Source organism: Furipterus horrens, unplaced genomic scaffold, assembly GCF_987537825.1.
Source record: "Furipterus horrens unplaced genomic scaffold, mFurHor1.1.pri manual_scaffold_1, whole genome shotgun sequence".
Lineage (NCBI taxonomy): Eukaryota > Metazoa > Chordata > Mammalia > Chiroptera > Furipteridae > Furipterus > Furipterus horrens.
This window is the reverse complement of record NW_028327171.1, coordinates 199225696-199246321: the sequence shown is the minus strand read 5'-3', so window position 1 is coordinate 199246321 and position 20626 is coordinate 199225696. Positions and strand designations below refer to the sequence as shown.

At 34.1% G+C, this 20626-nt stretch overlaps 1 protein-coding gene across 1 annotated transcript in view; it reads left to right on the top strand.

The window, feature by feature from the left end:
* Nucleotides 1–20626, top strand: part of LOC150022607 (receptor tyrosine-protein kinase erbB-4-like) — a 521194-nt gene that overhangs the window by 246804 nt on the left and 253764 nt on the right. The window lies entirely within an intron of this gene.

Sequence of the window (20626 nt, the reverse complement as noted above, 5' to 3'; positions counted from 1 at the left end):
TATATGTATTCTGAAATATAATCAAAGTTCTTTTTAAATCTACTTGCCAAATATATATGTAAATATGTTATAGTCCCATAGCACTTTTCTAGTTAAATTTCCTTAAAAAAAAAAAGAAAAAAGATTTCACTAACAGGGTTATGCCTGTTAATTTGAATATTATTGTAGAAAGGAATGATTTTAAGACTGTGAATTGTACATATCATATGACGTATCTATATATGTATAATAGTATTTTTGACCAGCAATGAAGAATCTGCATATCTAGAGAGGAAAGATGTCAGAAGCATATATAAAGCTCTTTTCCTTTAGATCGTGCATGGTCCTATTGTTCTCTTTTTTCCTGATTTAAATGGACTGTCCTGAGAACTGACTACGTGTTGACAGAATAAACCCTTGAGAGCATCTATTTCCCTTGTGCTGCATGCTAGAATCATGCATGAACCCTCCCAGTGGGGACACTCCGGGAAGGCATGAACCAGCAGGAGTCAGCTAACAATAATCCAGTTCCGTTTTCTCCATAAGTGAAAATGTGATGAAGGGAACATACCACCAGGAGCCACACACACTTTGTTTATTTGAGGCAAAACATTTATAACGAGCCTGTAGATACTTTTTGATTGTTCATTCACAAGGTGATTTACTGAGGCTGCTTTTCTATTGTCTATTATTTTTATTTTAAAAAGATATGAATGTGAAAAGTTTTGTACATAATATTGAATTTCCTTTTTACTTCAGATCCATGCATAAAATGCAATGGGAATGAGAAAGAATTCCTTTTCCCTAGTATTTATGGAGAAAAGTAATTGAAACGCATTCTTTTGTTGAAATAACATTGTTAATATAGTCATATTTTAAGTAGAATTAAAACGCATAGTGGTAAACCTGTCGTGATCATTTTTACAAGGGACTCTGAAAATTGTCTGTGGGAGAGTTCCTAAGGTACGTACACTCCTCGTCTATAGAGGAAGTGTGTGACTCCCCTTCTGGAATACACAGGGCATGTGCTTGGGACAGTTCCACTTGGCCCAATCCCATTTTCCAGGCCAGTGAGCATAATGGCAGGACAGCAATGAGATGTGTCTATGTGCCTTTGGTAATTACTGAGTATATGTTAATGAAGAGCTATTTCTTGGCCTTCCACCAGCACAGTTAAATATAACCAACTAGAGCTTTTTTTTTTTTTTTTTGATGAATGGAAAGCCACCAACACAGCTATAGAACACTACATAAACAAATTGCTTTTGAGTTTAATTTTGAACTAACATAAATGCAAATATACTCAAATGCATTGCTCTGTAGACCTTTACAGTTGAGGGGATTCTGAAACTGAATGCCGTTCTGCGGTGAAATCCACACTGCTGGTGTAACAAAAACACTTGAAGGTAATAAGCATCTAACACAATCTAAGAGATACCCAGGCCTGTGCCAGGCATTTTGAGCAAAAAAAAAAAAAAAAAAAAATGTTGCACAGACCATGTGCAGCACTGCTGGACCTTCACATTTAGGAGGGAGGACATGACATGAATGCTTATGACCTATAAAAAGGTCTAATAATTGCACTGGCATCAAGATGCTGTTAAAGCCTTGACACAAAAAGTAAAAACAGAGAATGTGAGTGAATATGATTGTGAACATAAAAGATGAAGAAGTGATTCTGATGCTCAACATTTATTGGTTTCCCTCTCCAGGATGGGCAGTGAACATGGTCTTTTGAATCCATTTGTTATGCAACATTAAAATATTTTGAAAATTAGAGAGTAATATCAAATCATGCGTAACATTCTGTTACGATGTTTTAAAAGTATTGCTCATAGAAAAGGAACTTGGTAGAATTATTAGCTTTTCCCAGGAATAACATATCATTTGTTTTCCATTTTGATATCTCAGTAGCTTGAACATTTAACAGACTCTTAGCTTTAGGGTGATGGCAGAAACTCAACGTGGAGCATGGCAGTGCTCTGTGAAAATGTTTTTACAGTAATCAGATAGGAACCCCTTTATTACATGGGTCTTTAGGTATACATATAAACGTACACATCACAAATCCAATGTTAGGGTTATCATTTTGGATGTTTCTATGTGAAGACAGTATTATTAGTTTCCTGGTGCTGCTGTAACAAATCACCACAAACTAGGTGGATTAAAATAACAGAAATGTATTCTCTCACAGTCCTGGAAGCCAGAAGTCCCAAATCTAGGTGTCAGCCGGAATGGTTACTCTGGAAACTATCCAGTAAAGATGGCTCCATGCATTCTAATTTTTGCTGCTTGCTTGAAATCGTTGGCATTGTTTGGCTTGTAGATAATTCACTCCACTCTCTGCTGACATTTTCCTATCACCTTCTTCTCTGTTTGTTTTTCTTCTCCCTTTTTCTTGCTTATAAAGACACCCTATCCATTATGATCTTATCTTGAGCCTTAAGTTAAATCTGCAAAAACCCTTTTTCCAAATAAGATCAAATGAATTATGGGGAACGACGTGGACACTATTTAACCCACGATAGATAGTGATTACAAATAGGCGTGGTAAACCTGGGGATTCCTGGAGTATTAATTTATTTCTTGTTTGATGAGAATATACAGTTCCAAATATACCTTTAAATATAAGTAACGACTAACTTATTCTCCTTTTTGTTATGTGTGTTTGATAGAGTTACTGAGAGAAAATAGAGAGAAGGTCAAAATACATGGATTCTATGGATACAACTGATCGAACCCACTGCACTTCAGATTTACCCTTTGATGGCTCTAATTTGTCCTTTACTCGTTCTACTTGTACGTCCTACTTTAAGCCACTTGTGTTAAGGGGCAGATTGATTTTGAGAATTTAAATGTAGAAATTACTTTCTTTCAAAGACTTGGGAGGAGCCCTAGCAATGAGTTCACTAAATAATGTAATTTTGTAAAATTTGCAATAAGAATGCATTTTAACCACAGTTAGTTAATAGTGACCTCACTGTTCATCCTGATTTTTCCTCTATAACATTTTCCTTCATAATACAAAAGTGCAAGGCCAAAGGTGGTAGACAGTTCTTCATACACACAGTGGTACCTGGCTATAAATGTATATGTGTAGTAGAAGAGAATCAAGGCTTGAAGTATGTGAAGCCAGAGGCCAGTCTGTGGAAAATTCTTCTGAATCATACAGCTCATCTAGAAAAAGGGTGTTTTTCCAAGTTTGACAGCAATCTTAACAATTTGCATGGTATTACTAATAACTGGTTGTGAAGGTGAAAAAACAGCTTGCAAAAACTATATGAGAAAGAAAATACAATTGCCCTTCTATTCTCTTTATAAAAAATGATTTTGCAAAATTTTATCATATTAAGGAGTTATCTGAGTACACAGAAAAAAAAAAACAGAAAAAATATATGGAATTGTATATCTCTCAATAAAGATATGCTATTTTTGGTGCAATATAAGATGTTTTTGGTATTTTTCAGGATTATAGAAATCAGTGATGTATTATGATTTTCATTCATATTAAAAATAAATAGATATATTTGTAGTCAATTTCGCACATTTAATTTTATATTCTTAAAGAAGTGTCCCCACATTTGTAAGCTTCAAATTTCACAAAAACAGAATAAATTTTCTTTTTATCTTTTCTTCTATAAAAGTTGAAATTTCTACTTACACAATGCAAGTTTTAATAACGTTGTCTCTTGCAAAATAAGCTTAAAATACAAATCTCTTATGAAGCTGTGCTTGTATTACTATCCTTTTAACTTCACTAAGTCATTAAAATATCTGAACACTGAACAGCCTATTTACTCACAAATTCAGTCATCCCATGTGGATTATCTTTGCCTCTCTCTTATTTATCCTTTTCCTTGGAGAGTCTTTGAGTAGAATTAATGGATAGTATTTTAATTTCTCTCATAAAAATAAAACATTGGTATAGAGTCTATCTTTGTCAAAGGCAATGCCTACTTACTCCCTGAATCCTCATGTTTTTATATATTTACATTTTGGGGTCTGTAGCAATGACATAAATGTTAACGTTTTAATTTTTATATTTTCCTTTAAACTTCTTGTATTTAAACCTACCTAAGAATGATCTTTATTAATAGCTCATTATCATCTGGGGTTTTAACCCATCGGGAATAATTCATGTTACCTCCATTGATTCCTTTCCTTTATTTTCCCTATTATCTCCATATATAATTAAATACATCCCTTTATATAATTTGGGTATGATTAAGCAGTATCTTGGTCATAAATTAAAAATGTCCCAGGTATTTTGTTGCCATAGAAACCTGAAATTTTAGATGCAGAAATGTTTTTTGAGAATAGTCAGACAGAATGACTCCTTTTGCAGAGTTGGAAATAGCTACAAAGAAGAGACATGGTTTGTCCACAGCAAAGTCAGAATCAGAACCCAGATTTTCTCATGGTTCCAAATTGAGTGCATTTTTATTTTCATAAAATATACTTGGAATTTACTCGTATCCATATGTAGGTTTTAATTCGCAACTTTTATTTTTCCAATTTAATAATTTCTAATTTCTCTATAGATACTATTTCTTAATACCCACCACCATTCTGTACCAAACTGTTGATGGAATCATGAATATGTTAAAGTAATCGAGTGCTAGAGACTGAGTTTTTGGTCTCGATAATTTGTAGAAAACTTTGATTTGAATTTTGATCATACTTTTTTTCTAATTCCAGTAAACTATTGTTTTTCAGGTGTAAAACCTTACTAATTTCAAATAGCAGGGCCCAAATTAAGCCTGTCTATAATGTTCTCTAATTCTCTTCTTTTTTGTTTCTTGTTTCCTGTTCTACAGCTATCTTTTTGGGCTCCTAATTCTCTTTTCTTTTCTTTTTTAAAGAGATTGGAGCTTTTTAAAAAAATATATTTATTTTTAGAGAGAGAGGGAAAGAAAAAGAGGTAGAGAAACATCAATGTGTGGTTGTCTCTCACGGGCCCCCAACAGGGGAGCTGGCTTCCAACCCTGGCATGTGCCCTGACTGGGAATTGAACCAACGACCCTTTGGTTCTCAGGCCAGCGCTCAATCCACTGAGCCGCACCAGGCAGGGTGAACTCCTAATTTTCTAGTGTTCCGTAGAGTAAAATATTTCCACAGGATATTTGCAAGACAGTTTTATTTAAAAACAAGTAAAATTTTTATTTTCTCTCCTATCTGTACTGTGGAGATTTTATGGGTGCATATTTTTCATATATCTGTATAAGAAGTGGATTTCTCAAGCTATTCTGTTAGTATTTCCAATATTAAAGCATGACATTTCAAAACAGCTACTTAAAGTTAGGAAAAAAATACCATTAAGTTTGTACAATTGAAGAAAAAGCTGCTTGAATTAAAAATTCTGGAATATTGTCTTCCCTTTTTTGCAATTACTAAAAACTGGAACTCAAGTTTTTGACTGTTAATTAATGAAAACAATTTTAAGTGAATGTCTTTTAGTTCAGTAATACAATAACATTGTATTTTTCAAAGCAACCTATCCATGTTTGTGTCCTTTTATTTTCTTTCCACTGAATATATCTGCATGGTTGACCCATTAATTTTCAGCAAGAAGAATAGAAGTCATTGTTTAAACAAGTGTTGCTTTCTTAGCTTTGGGTCAGAGCATTTAATGGGCTATACCTGGAATTGCTCAACTTAAAGTGTAATGTGTGTGTGTATGTGTGTATGTGTGTGTGTGTGTGTGTGTGTGTGTGTGAAGGCAAATCATTGGATTTTCAAGTAGTTGTCTCAGAATATATTTTTAAATATAATTCATGAGATGGAAGAGGAAGTGGTGGTTAATAGATTTTTTAGTCTGTTATTTTAATATCCCATATTTTCCTTTAAAGAAAGTGAGAAACACTAAAGATAGTATTGACATCCATATATTACGTAGTTGAATAGTCTGATAAAGAGCATTAACTGGGTTATTTTTTCAACATTTTATTATAAAAGTTTTAATATAAGTATAAGTTGAAAGAATTTTATAGTAAACATCCATCTACCCTCTTCCTAAATGCTACAGTTCACATTTTACTATTCATCCATAAATAACTATTTTGAGGCATTTGATGGTTAGGTTAAGTTATCAACAGGCTTTGAGTCTTACTCTGTTCATTGATTTTCTTGGTGACTTTTCCTATGACTTTCTTTTTAGACAATCATTGAGGTGTAGGTAAGGTGTGTAATAAATTAAATCAAATATATAAAATATTTAACATTAACCAAAATTGTATATGCCAATTTTTAAGTTTTATATGCATTGAAAAAAGAAGATCACTAGAAATTATGTTGCAGCATTATTTGTGCACCAGCTAAATAATTTCCAGAAACACATGTTTTGAACCAGATTTTATTTTTCGGGCAGTTTTAACTAGATAGCCCCAATGTTCTATTTAAACTTAATTAGTTTTCAAGAGAAAAAAGTATTTTCCCTGGATTGTTGGAATGATTTCTAAAACTTACCTTTTATGCACACACACAAAGTATTTCAACATACACAATTTGGGGACGGCAATGCAATTTTGTGTATTGTTTGGGGTTATATTTATACATTTTTTCTTTTCAAAGCTTTATAAAAATAGTAGGACTCAGGAGTGAAAATAAAAGACATCCAGGGAATTGTGGATTACTTTTTTTTAGTTATTAAATAATCTATAAACATATACAATATAGAAATCGTCAACATTTAAAACTGAAATGATAAGTTAAGTTTCATTCTCACCCTTTAAACTGTAAGCTCTTTGTCATTTCCTGTGCAATTGTTACTGAGACTGTGAGTGTAGTTATTGTTATTAAAAGTCTGATATAATTTTGTTTAGGTAAGCAAATTATTAAGGATTGTTCATCAGAATTATGTCAATTACTGAAAAATCTTGACCTCAACTGGGAAAAAGCAAACACTGATTATTGCAAAATTATGTAACATTATGAGTAATCAGGAGTCCAAACTTATCTAAGAATCCATATCATATAAAGATTTTTAAAAATTGATTCAGATCCTTAGCTAACTGGAGAAAAATTCTTCTGTTTTAGTCTTTCTGGAATCCACAAGATGTTAGAATACTAGTTACTACAGATACTCTACATACAAATATTGTAATATACGTCGTGATATTTGTTTAGGCTATGACTGAATTTCATCTGGGAAATGTCCTATTAGATCATTCATTTCATCCATTTGTGGGACATGCTTAAGTTTTGGAGCCACGAGAATTCAGGCTGGACTTCTGGTTCTGTCACTCACGAGCCCAGAATTATTAGGCTACTGACTTACCTACAATGTGAAGATAACAATATTTACCTAAGGGCATGATTAAGTAAACTAAGTGAAGCAGATGGTGTAATGCTTAATACATGCAGGCCCTCAATATATATTCAATAAAAACTCACCTGTTCCCCCATCTCTGGAAGAGATTCCCAAAGGAATGCGCCTAATATTCTCTTTCTAATTCCAATGTTGACACTCTTCGTCTGCGAGCTTTCTTTATTCTGGCAATCAAACTGATTTTCTCTTGACCTAACTCACTAGCACCCAACAGGAGGCAACTGATATCATTCCTTAATAAAATGCTGATGATAATGGTGATGATGATGATGATAAGGCAAAACATTTGACTCAATAAACTGAAGTTAATGATGCTTTATATGTAATAGAAATTGTTAGTTAACAAAGTAAATTTTATTTATTCTTTTATGAAGGTTATTGTGAGAGTCAAATCAGATAATATATGGGGAAAAAATCAATGCTCTCTTTAGCAATATAAACACTCTTTTAAATGATACAAAGTATTCTATGTGTACATACCTAGTGATTTGGAAGAATTAATATGTCCTTAAATACGTCTTGAACTAAGAGCTGTTAGTATATTTTGATTGAACACTACAGAAGTATGTTATTTATATGCTTGCTGTAGGTCTTTTTATTTATACAATAGAAATAATTGGCAGCTTAAATGAATTGTGCCTTTTGTAGCATACTATTATGGCGAAAAAAAACTGGAGATGAATTAGTTAGAAAATGAAACTTTGTTGAATTAGCCACTTAAAAGATGAATGACTCTTTCCTTCACCCCCCAGCAGAATGACTGGCTTTCATGTATATATATTTTTAATTGCCTGGAAAGTGGTCATGTTTGGTCATTGTAGTAAAAATACTTTTATTTCTGCTGATTTTAATGATGTTAAGGATACAATTATTTTCATTAATAGTGTAAAACAATAAGAATGTATTGATAAAGAATGTAATGCCATAAAAACACATAGATGTATACTTGGATAGGTGGATATATATGGAAATATTATATACATACACATATGTACAAGTAGATTAAAATTTAATCTACAGTGTAAAAGTGGATTAAACTATAGCATTATAACTACTAAATAATCTAAGTTAGAATGAACTACTCTATGCCTCGTCTTAAATAGCATCTGGGTGTGCTAATAAAATTAGACTTTTGAGGAGGTTATCTCTCTTATTTACAAAATATGGCAAAATGTTTACTGGGCAATCTGTTATTTGAGTCTAAACTGCGAGGGTGTTTTGTAGGAACCAGCCCTCTAGAATGGCATTTTTTCTAAAATCACTCCTTAGGGCCTGTCCCTTATCCTCTTCTAATACATAAACACTGTGAGTCCTGAATTTTCATAATATTTCAGAGAGAGCTTATTGCTTTATGAAAACAGGTTAAAAAGTTTTCCCGTCAGTAGTTTGCTATATTTTTCCTATGACATGCTTTTAATAGACATAAACAAAATTACAAATTCACTGGAAACTATGTCAGGGGCTCTTTGGAATCGACTCTGGCTGCCCGGTTATTGCTGCCCTGAGGGGCTTTGCTCAAATGATTGGGATCCCGTAGCGGATTGAGCCAGCCTGCACTGGCAAGTGGGAGCAGGTGTTAGGAACACAGCACAGCAGCGTCAGAGCAAAACATTTATTGCCACTTACAGAATCGCAATTTTAAATAATGCTATTTGTTCTGTTTGTTCCTTTTCTAGTGTGATCGGTGTGTCAGATACAACACAGAGGTCTGCATTTTAACTTCATCTCCAGTCCTTTGATTGTGTTATTTAATGAGTGAGTTGGTGTGAGATGAGGCTGTGTGCTGCAGGCAGGAATCAAGTAAATAAAATAAGGAATAAGTTTTTTTTGCAATGAGGAATTGTTAAGAATTTTATTTTTTTAAATTAGAGGCTAAATTATGTGCATATATTTCTATGCTTTTGCAGGAGTATACATATATATGGTATGCCCTGGCTGGTTTGGCTCAGTGGATTGAGCGTCGGCCTGCGAGCTAAGTGTCGCTGGTTCGATCTTCCAGTCAGGGCACATCAGAGAAGGAAAACTCTGACTCCAAAAAACCTCCGCTGCCTTGCGGCATACCTCTTCAGGGGAAAGGCTAAGGGAGTAAACCCCGACAGAAAATCCGGAGCCGGAGTCCCTAAGGCGGTTTGACGTTGTAGTCAACACCGGCAACTCCTGCAGCGCACCTGAACCCAAGCTGTATCGACTCCGTCTTTCCCTTGGACCCTTCAGCTGCGAAGAGAGGGGGGGTCTGCTGCATGGGCAACAGCAGACCCTCCATATCACCCTGCCCAGGCTCTGTAGCTTCAGCTCCACTGGAGAGGACACTCCAGCGTCATCGCAAGATGTCGATTCAACACGGGAGGAGACAGATACCATGTCACTCCCGAGTCGGACTGCACAACCATTCTCGGCTGTGCAGATAGACTCTTAAGAAGCTACACCATCGTCTCTCGAGATGGACGGCTGCCGACTGACCGACTGACATATATATGGTCAACTAAAATTTAAAGAATTCTACTTAGTTAACTAATATTCTAAAAGGGAGCTGAAATGATTTGACATGAATTAAGTAATTTATTATCTCAGTTCTGTGCAAATGCCAAAGACACCGTGGTTTAGATTCTTGTTATTTCGGTTGTGTTCTGCTAACCTGCAGCATGGACATGACCTGAGACCTTGTTGGAAATGCAGGATTATAAGCCCCGTTCAAGACGTATTGATTCACAAACATTCCGGATAATTCCTGTGTACTTGAAAATTTCAAAAACATTGGTTTTACTTATTATGGCTGTTTTTAATGTATATCAATGGAAAGATTGAGGTGAATGTAATAGAATCCACACTCATATCATACCTACCTGAGCAGAATTTGAAGATGTTCATTGAACTTTTGTTTATTTAAACATTGTTAAATATTTAAACTTTTTGGAGTTATAGCTTCTGTCTTGCTCATTCACTTTTACTGTTTCCTTGGATCCAGACACAAAGTAAGAGGATTTACAGGCAGCTGGTACACAGTTCTAATTTAATGTTTGAGTTCGTGGGCCCTGGAACTGATTTAGATTCTAAGAAATGGAAGCTAACCAAGCATGTAATCTATAACTGAAGATTTTTTCCAGTGAAAACATAGGATGTAGATGTCAAACTGTCATGTCTATTACAAAAATGTAAGTATATACAAAGAGACATTCAGTTTTATTAACATATTTTTGATTATATATCTGAGTTTCTGGTGTCTTTAAATGATATCCTAAGGAAATGTGATACTTTTGAACATTTCACTTCTTACAGTACACATAGCTATATTCAGATGAAAATGTTCACCATCACACTTACACAATTTCTGCCATCTGTGTCCCTCCATACTGTCTTCTCTCCTGTTTTTATAGATAAAATCTCTATGGTTTTTTTAAAAATTATTTATTTATTTATTATTATTATTTTTTTGTTTATTTATTTTTAGAGAGAGGGGAAAAGAGAACGAGAGGGAGAGAAACATCATTGTGTGGTTGCCTCTCACTCGCGCACCCAACTGGGGACCTGACGTGCAACCTAGTCATGTGCCCTGACTGGGAATCAAACCAGCAACACTTGGCTCGCAGGCTGACTGACACTCAATCCACTGAGCCACAGCAGCCAGGGCAAAATCTCTATGCTTTTGATTTTGATCTATCCCTCTAGCAGTTTAATGCCATCTACTGTCACTTTCTCAAAGACATTAGCTTAGCAATTCTCTCCTCTCTTAGCTATCATCAATGTAAAAGGATATTGTTATTTCTCCTGTCCTTAAAAAACTTACTTTGGGCCCCACTCTATCCTTTGGCTGCCACTCTGTTTTCTCTTTCCTTTACAAGAAAAAGTTTCTTAGAAATATGACTAAACGTTACTATCTCCAAATTTGCTCCTTTATCTTTTCTTGAAATGACTCCATTCAGACATGTGACGTTACTGTCTTACCAGAACAGCTCTTATCAAGATAAAAAATGACCTTTGTGTTGCATGCTCAAACTTGAGATTTCATTTTACTTAATCTGTCAGGAGCATTTCTCATAAACAGCAATTGTCTTGAAACACTCTTTTAACTTGGCCTTCATGACACCAAAATTCTTTCTGGTCTTCTCAGTCTGTTTTATTCATTTGTGTTCACCTTGTCTACCTCTCAATGTTCATGGGCACATTTTAGGACATTTTTTTCATCTATGATCATGTTAAGCCTGATTACTTATTTAAGGCTTATGTTGCTGACTCCCAAATTAAACCTTATTTCAGTAAAAAAAAAAAAAAAAAAAAAAAATCTAAATTCTCCCAGTTGTTCAAGCCAACCATCTGGAAGTTATTTTTGACTTCTTCCTGTCATAGCTCACGTCCAAGTGTCAAAAAACTTGAAGTTCTAGCCCTGGCTGGGTTGCTCAGTTAGCTGGAGCGTGATCTGGTACACCAAGAGCTTGAGGGTTCTATCCCCAGTCAGGGTGCCTGCAGTAGGCACCTGATAGATGCTTCTCTATCTCTTTTACTTCCTCTGTCTCTAAAATCAGTATAAACAAATCCTCGGGTGAGGATTTTACATAAATGGAAGTTCTACCTTCAAAATACATCTAGAATCCAGCCACATCTCAACACTTGCACTGTTGCTACCCGTGCGAGAGTCTTCCTTGGATTATTGTGACAACCTGTGACCTGTTCCCCTTTTGTCAATCTTTGCCCCTCATAGTCTTATTACCATATTTTTCAACCTCATCTCTTACCATTTTTTCCCTTGCTGTTTTTCTCCTGCAGCACTACTTTCTTTCTATGCCTAAATACATCAGGCATGCTCTTGCCCCAGGATTTCTGCATTTGGTATTCCTTCTGCCTGTATCTGAATCGCTCCCTCTCTCACTTTCTCCATATGATTTTTCCAGACAATCTTTGTCCTGGCTCTTCAGTCAAAATTGTAACTTTCTTGACACTACCTATCCTCTTTGCATTTTTTCTGTATTCCTTACTACTGTCAAACTTATTGCATATTTTACTTGCTTATATTTTCTAGAATATGATGCATTTGGTGGTAGGGACTTTTTTTTTTTTTTTTTTTTTTTTTTTTTTGTCTATTCCCTGCTGTTTTCAGGTACCTGGAATAATGCATATTAAGTACACATAAATATTTATCAGATGAATAAGTGACTGAGTAAATAAATACTGAGTGCTTTTAGCTTTATAGGCTAGTATGTTAGTTTTCAATAAACTACAGAGGGCACTTTTTAAAGTGAACTGTATATGTAATTCTTTTAAATATAAATTGAGTTTTATTGAAATTCAAAATATGAATAAGTTCGAAACTCAGTCAAACATAAAGCTCTTCAGAATAATGACACTTGAACTTAGAGAATTTGAAAGAACTTTATACCCACCAATTTGGAGTTCAGCTGCTATTTCCAGTCATAGACCATCGTTGATAACTAAACTAAATCCTTAGTTGTGGACTAATGTTTTAAAACATTTTTCCCGTTTCAGACAGCTCAGTCAAAATCTGAAAGTTATGCAATTATGTATTGTCAACATATTTTAAGAAATGTTAGTTAAATATATTTAATTTTGAGAAATGGATATGAGAGCAGGAGTAGAGAACTTTTCCTCTCTTGATTTAAAGTTTTCTGTATTTATAATTTTTAACACTATAAGCTTATTAGTTTTTGAATAAAAACAAAAACAACAGGGCTGCTTTTATGTGATTTGGCTAAAACATGAAGGGAATGATTAAATTAATTCATTCAGATATTGCTTGACTATTTATTTAAAGTATACTTTATTGATTATGTTATTATAGTTGTCCCAATTTTTTCCCCTTTACTCCCCTCTGCTCAGTATCTCCTTCCCTACAGTAATTCCACCCCCCTTAGTTCATGCCCATGGGTCATGCATGTCAGGTCTTTGGCTTCACCATTTCCTATATTATTCTTAACATCCCTCTGTCTGTTTTGTTTGTACCAATTATACATCTTAATCTCTGCACTATTTCCCCTTTTCTCCCCCTTCTCCTTCTGAGCTGATAACCCTCCAAATGATCCCCATATGTATGATTCTGTTTATATTCTGGTTGTTTCATTAGTTTGTTTTTGTTTTTTAGATTCAGTTGTTGATAGTTGTGAGTTTGTTGTCATTTTAATGTCCATAGTTCTGACCTTCTTCCTTTTCTTAAATAAGTCCCTTTAGCATTTCATATAATAATGGGTTGGTGATGATGAACTCCTTTAGCTTTACTTTGTCTGGGAAGCACTTTATCTTTCCATTTTAGGTGATAGCTTTGCTGGATAGAGTAGTCTTGGTTGTAAGTTCTTGCTTTTCATCACTTTGAATACTTCTTGCCAATCCCTTCTTGTCTGCAAATATTTTTTTGAGAAATCAATTGATAGTCTTTTATAAGAACCCCTTTGTAGGTAACTCTCTTATTTTCTCTTGCTGCTTTTAAGATTCTCTCTTTATGTTTAACATTTGGCATTTTAAGTATGCTATGTCTTGATGTGGTCCTCTTTGGGTCTAGCTTGTTAGGAACTCTTTGTGCTTTCTGGACTTGTATGTCTATTTTCTTAACCAAATTAGGGAAGTTTTCCTTTATTATTATTTTTTTTTGCATAAAATTTCAATTTCTTGCTTTTCCTCTTCTCCTTCTGGCACCCCTATGATTTGGATGTGGGCATGTTTAAAGTTGTCCCAGAGGTTCCTAAGCCTCACCTCACTTTTTTTTTTTATTTCTTATTTCTTCATTCTCTACTGGTTGACGGTTATTTCTTTCTTATGTTCCAAATTACTGAGTTGAACCCTAGCTTCCTTTCCTTCCCCATTGGTTTCATGTGAGTTTTCATTCATTTCACTTAGCTTAGCCTTCACTTCTTCCCTTCTGCATTTGCTGTACTCAACTCAGGCGTGTCTGTCAAGTCTGTGTGCATCATTATCATCAGTGTTTTGAACTCTGAGCCTTTTAGGTTGGCTACCTCCTGGCCACTTAGTTCTCCCATTGGAACCTTGATCTGTCAAGTTGACTTAAAAAAATAATGCTGTTACAGTTGTTCCCACTTTTTCTCCCTTTCCTCACCTCCACCCAGCCATACCTGTTTCCCTCCCCAATAAATCCCCATATTTTTGTCCTTGGTGCTCATGGGTTGTGCATAGTGTTCTTTGGTTAATCCCTTTACCATCTTTGGTTCTGTCCCTGCTTCCTCCTGTCCAGTAACTGTCTATATTTTCTATGTATTAATTTCTCAGCTTCTGTTACTGTTTTGTTAATTAGTTGATTGGATTTCACATATCAATGAGATCATGTGGTATTTTTCTTTCACTGACTGGCTAATTCATTTAGCATAATTTTCTCCAGGCCCATCCATGCTGTTGCAAATTGTAAGAGTTTCTTCTTTTTTACTGCTGTGTAGTATTCCATTGTGTAAACATACCAAAATATATAAAGAACTAATATAACTCAATACCAGGAAGACAGACAACCCAGTTAAGAAATGGGCAAAAGATATGAATAGACACTTCTCCAAAGAGGACATACAGAGGGCCCTTAGATATGAAAAAATGGTCAACCTCATTAAACATCAGAGAAATGCAGACTAAAACCTCAATGAGATATCACTTTATGCCTATCAGATTGTCTACCAACAATAAATCAACAAGTGTTGGTGAGGGTGTAGAAAAAAGGGAACCCTAATACACTATTGGTGAAAATGCTGTCTGGTGCAGCCACTATAGAAGAAAAATTGGAGTATCCTTAAAAATTAAAAAATGGAACTCCCTTTGACCCAGTGATTCTGCTTCTGGGAATATACCCCAGGTATCCTGAAACACCAATGCAAATATATATGAACCCAGTACTGTTTACAATAGCTAAAATTTGGAAATGGTCTAAGTATCCCTCGATAGATGAGTGAATATTGCTTGACATTTAATGATGAATCAATGAATGCATGCATTTAGGTTGAATGTAATATAAATATTATCAATTCAAATAGAATCTTTTTAAAATTTGTCAAATGTTTTCTGAAACTAACTATGGTGTCCCCAACTCCAATATAGTACTACTACTCAAGAGACTGGTATTTAAATATCCAGCAATCTCAGATTTGTAGAACACAGCATAAATAAAAAGCAACCAATGAGTTTACTGAGCAGCTACAATTGATACAAGGAAGTCACTGAGGAAAACTTCAAGCACGTTGTAGTTCCAACAAATCCCTAGTCTAATTTTAATGACTATACTGGGTACCTCTAACCCTTCCATATGATCTTACTCATTGTACCCACATCTTATATTTTCTCTTTAAGTGGTTGATTGAATTTATGGTGTCTTGAATGGAATATAGTAGAGAAGTAAAGAATTGGACTCTAACCCCAAGAATGTAGTCTAGATATGGGGAAACTTTTGACATTAAAGCAACACAGGTGAGTATCTTCCATTTAAGTATATCATAATCATGACTCATTTATGGTATAACCACTATAAGGTTATATAATCAATAGTATAAAATCTTTTCCACTTACTATAGCTATGCCACAAACAATGTATATATTCTTCCTAGAGAAGACAACCTAGCAATTGTCTGAGAACAAAAATAATTTTGATTAGTAAAGCCCCAATTGACAAAAAAAGTCATACAGGTATTTAGCACATGGAGCTTCAGAATGGTTGTACATAATTCAAAATTTGAGCATTGGCTTAAAGTTTATTCAAACAATTATTTGATTTTTCTCATAAAGTAGATACCAGGATATCTCTTTTATTGGATTGTTGATCTACATTTAAAAAATATGTTAATTAAGTATTGATCTACCTTTTTAACCCTAAAAGTAAAATAAATACTCAAGCCATGCAGAAATAAAAAAAAATTTTGTATTAACACCTCCAATGTTACTTAAATTTCAAACACCAGCAATGATCATTGTAGAACCTTTTCTTTAACATACCATTATTTCTAAAGTGCTATGATTACACTTTAAATGAGAAAACAAACTAATTCATCATGGCTTATTTTTGTATTACTTTCTAGGAAAGCAAATATTAGAATTTATATTAAAGGTCCCTTAAAGGAACAACCAAATTTTCTTACCAATTGTAATACTTTGAAATAAATGTGATTGTATTTGTCAGGCTTACAATTTAAAGAAATGCTTATATTAGATTTTCTTTAAGTGCATGGGGTCTATATTTCTAACATATTTATTGAGATATAATTTATATATGATGAAATACACCTTCTTTAAGTATGTAATTTAATAAATTTTTAAAACTTGTGGAGTTATGCAACCATTGCCAAATTTCTTGTTTTGGCACATTTCTATCACCCCAAAATTTTCCTTATGCTTGATTGCAATCAATGTATCCCACCCTCAGCCCCAGGTAACCACCGATCTTCTTCTTGTCTCTATAGATATGCCTGTTCTGGAAATTTCATGTAAGTTGCATTATACAGTAAATATATTTTGTTCTGTGTATGACTTTTTAAAAAATTGACATATTGTTTTGAGATTTATCCATGTAAGGGCTTGTAAATTACTAGATTGTTCCTTTTTATTATTGAGCAGCTGATGGACACTTAGACTGTTTCCAGTGGGGCTATTACAAACAAAGCAATGAAAATTCTTCCCAAATATGGTCATCCTGAGTTTTTTTCAGCTCAGCAAATGCCACCACTATTCACCTAATATTCAGGATGAAAACCTGAAGTTCTCCTTGATTTCACTTGTCTCAGTTAACCATCATTAGGTACTCTCTGTCTGGGATACTTTTGCTCCTGATAATCCTGAGTCTGTATCTTGTTATTCAGGTTTCAACTTAAATGCACCCTCCGCCCCTGGACGAATTATCTCTCTCTCTCTCTATTACCTAATATTCTTTTGTTATGTTTATTGTCTTTATCCATCTGCCAAATTAAATACAAGACTAATGATTACAAAGCCCTCTCTGTCTTATTTAGTGCAGTATCCTTGTACTCTTTGCGGTGTGTGCTCAGTAAGTATATCAGATAGATACATACACCCTTGGTTCTTAGCGTTCAATCGAGGATTTAAGAAAAGTACATTACAGTTATTGATTTACCTCACTCCTGCAATGGGATACTGATAGTATAGTTTTGTATGTATTTGTTTTTCACTATTATGCTTTCTTCATGGAATTTTGGAGACCCAGCCCCAACATCATAGATATAAGGGACCAGGTAGAGAATATAAGTTCACCACACCAATTTATATTTCTTAAATTTAAAAACATGCTGAGGATAATGACATTATTAGAAACTTTCAATCATAGACCTCTTAACCCTTAAGAGCAGAAAACAAAAAATTAAAATATTAACAAAATTTTTGAAATAAAACAATTTTTATCAAGAGAAATACAACATTCCACTAGAAGCAACAATTCTGGTAAATAGGTACAATTCCAACTGTTTTTTAAAACAGAATGATATCTGTTTGGAGGCTTCAGTCCAGATTCCAAACATAGGTGGTGGTAAATGTCACACAGTAACTGAAAGTTATGATAAGACATTATTGCTTTTCAAAATTTAAATAAAAAGCTAGAGACACAATAATTAGCTCTTTATTTTGCCTTTCCTCAATCTATGAATAATTTGATGTTCAGGAATTAAAAATTCTGAAAATAAATATTTGCTAGACAGTTTAGTGAAAGGGATTTTTAAATGACAGATCTTTAGAGTTTTGAACACAAGAAACTATAATCATCTAATGTTATCTTATAGTTTTCTTTCGGGTGAGGATTGAGGAATTTAGATTATAAATCCTGTGAGAGTTCATAGAACGTGAAGAAACAGGGCTGCTGTCTACATTTATACTAAAGATTTCCATCCCTTTTACCTCACTTCTTATCTTCTCTTGAATTCTTTTCCCTCATCTTCCCGTTTCTTATATCATTCAAGACCCAGCTAAAATATATGCATGTATCGCTTTCTTCAAAAGGTTCTCTTTGATTCCACAGCTTTCAATTATTTCTTATTCTCTGCATACCACTAACTTTTTAGCTACATCTCCTACGACATCTTTTTATCTTGTATTTTCTCTATTTTCCCCTTTATTCTCACGCTGACTTTAAGCTAAAAGCAGTGATTATATCTCATTTATCTTTTTATCTCCTACAAATTCAACTGAGTCTTTTGTTTAATTCTTTTCAATAAATATCTGTTGAATAAGTAAATGGAATGCTATATAGATTTGTTATTAAAGTGTAGATAATATTCTTGTTAGTTTTTTCCTAAGGAGGAATAGTACACTCAATGAACATAATTTACCTCACACACATTTGTTTCTCATATAGCCACATTCAAGCTGCTTAAAATGAAATATTAATCCAGTTAATTCGAGCTTTTAAAACAAAACAAAGCACTTTGCAGTTTTCTTCTTTGTTGAAATGGTCTTTTTAGCATAAATTTGTTCTTGTATGTTCAACTACCTTGAGTAGTATATTGCAGACACACGTGAACTGCCATTTCTATATTTCGAGCACGGGATTCAGGGACGGACCCAAAGAAGTCAGTTAATCTACATTTGTGGAGCTCCCTGAGACAGCATGGATCTAAGCCAGCTCCGATAGAAGATCTATCCATCTTAAAGGCTCTCCTGAGGCTTCCAACATGGGACTGACAGATGCAAAGCCTGTTGACTATGAAAGTTACAGCCATACAACATTCAGCTCCGCCATGGAAAATATTTTTTTAAGATTTTATTTATTTGCTTTTTAGAGAGAGGGGAAGGAAAGGGGAAAGAGAGGGAGAGAAGCATCAATGGGTAGTTTCCTCTTGTCTGCCCCCCCTCCCACAACTGGGGACCTGGCCCGCAACTTAGGCATGTGCCCTGACCAGGAATCGAACCAGTGACACTTTGGTTATCAGGTCTGCGCTCAATCCACCGAGCCACACCAGCCAGGACAGGAAAGCATTTAATATATTATCTACCCTTGAATTTTTCTCCCACTCTCCTTTTGTAAATAGTCAGAAGAAAGGGGAAAGTATCTCAGAGAGTATAGGAAGAGAAGGATTACTGAGCTGCTTCTATTTCCTTGACAAGCTGGTGTTATAAGGTTGAAGTGAGGGTAGAAGGGGTGGGCTGGGTTATGAGGTTGGCAGCACCATCCAGATTTGACTCCACGTAGGAGCAGGGATGGTTGTTTCCATAAACTCTGGGAAACAACAATCGGTGTCAGGCTTCATGCCATCCTCAGGATGTTTTTGCATCATAGGAAACCTGTTTGTGTTTCTTTAATATAATTTCATGTTGTACAATGGAATTAAATTTAAGGTAAAAATTAGAAGAGAAGAAGTAGAAATACTACTACCAGGTATAGTTATCTGAAAGAATATTTATAAGACTTAGGCAAGAGTTTCTTTCTAATTGCTGTTTTCATAAAATATAAATGATAAGAAGTTATACAAAATATGGACTCTATTATTATTGATATTGTTAGTGAACTACTCCAAAGTATTTTTCAGTCATACTTGGGTAAAATTGTAGAGAAAGACTACTAATAATTTTTATTATTCATTTACCATTAATTTAAGCAAACATGATGCAAGTATTAAAATATTTTCTTAAACCGTTCAAAAGCAAGGGTATATTAATGGCTTAATATTAACAGGAAATGCAGGATAGCAATTTATATGTTCAGTATAAGCAACATGAAAACTTTTACACAAAATCATTCACATCAAAAACACACACAAAAGGCAATACTGGCATAATACTGGTGTAAAGATTTATAAATGATAATGCCTTTTTAAATAATTTTTTGCAGACATTTAAAATTTTTATAAGCATTCATTTATTTTATAACAGGAAAATAATTTAAAACATATTAAGATCACTGTTTTCAAGGCATGTTTTTATTGAAATAACTTATACATTTCTCTAGTGTCAGAGCATGTTTTGTATATCAAAGGTGGCGATACTCAATGAGCAATTGACACCATTATAATACATTTAATAATAGCATACACAAATATGCCTATATAGAATGCCTTATAATTTATATGGCTTTTACATTTTATCCTAATATGACTCACATCAGGCAGCGAGAATGGGAAAGGGAGTAAGAAACCGAGTTTCAGAGAAGTTAGGCCACTTGTTGAATTCTGCACTAATAGTAAACGACAGAGGTCAGTCTCTTTTCTGTCTTTCCTGCACAGCAATATTTTTTCTTGTATCTGGTCACGGAACAGGAACTTAGTAGTTTCATATAAACTTTATTTCATTCCTCAAGATCTAATAAATATTTTAAGATATCTGATTTAAGATTTTAGATAACATACTTGGACTTTTTCAAATATTTATTCATATTTTTTTCAATTTTCTTTT